Raw genomic sequence first — 749 nt, forward strand, 5'->3', positions numbered from 1 at the left:
CCCCTTTGGTTCTAACATCTACACCCAAGGTGAAATGCACAGAGGTCCAAAGTGCTGCCAGTCGTGTCCGCACACATCCACCTAGCCACCAGCCACCCCTTCCATGATAGGCAAGGGCTGACCATCCATCTCCACGCCGGCTGCGGCTGGTGGTGGGACTTAAGCTCCAAACACAGGCTCTGCTTGGAATGTGAGTGTTGGGACTCCTTCAAGCTGTGAACGTGCGAAGAAATGACGCTCGGGGCGTGCAGGGGACGGGACGGGTGTCCGGAACCCCAACGTTCAGAGGGCGATCGCGGGAGGGACAGCGAGCGAGAGCGAGAGCTAGAGAGACAGAAGAGGGGCAGGGGCAGGCTCGGGAGGTCACGGCCCGGCCCGACCCGGGCGCTGCAAAGCGTCGTCTGCTTCAGCGGCGGTTCCCGGGAGGGGCCGCGGTCGTTGGCTGGCGGCGGCGGGGGACCTGGGCGGGCGGGCCCGGGAGGAAGGGGCCGGGCGCCGGGAGGGCGGAGCCGCTGCGGCGGGCGGCGGGCGGCGGGCGGCCGGGGGCGGGCCGAGGGAGGGGGTGTGTGCGCGGGTCACATGGTCGCGCTGCCCTCCCCGTCAGCGCCCTCGCCGCCGCCCGCCGCCCGCCGCGGTGCGCTGGCTGCTGGAAAGCCTCCTCCGCCCGCTGCTTTTGTTATCGGGGGACCCCGCGAGGAGCGCCGCTCGGCCGGCCGCCGCCCCTTCTCGCCGCGCAGCCCGGGCGGCTC

The sequence above is a fragment of the Ochotona princeps genome, chromosome 30, assembly GCF_030435755.1.
Source record: "Ochotona princeps isolate mOchPri1 chromosome 30, mOchPri1.hap1, whole genome shotgun sequence".
Lineage (NCBI taxonomy): Eukaryota > Metazoa > Chordata > Mammalia > Lagomorpha > Ochotonidae > Ochotona > Ochotona princeps.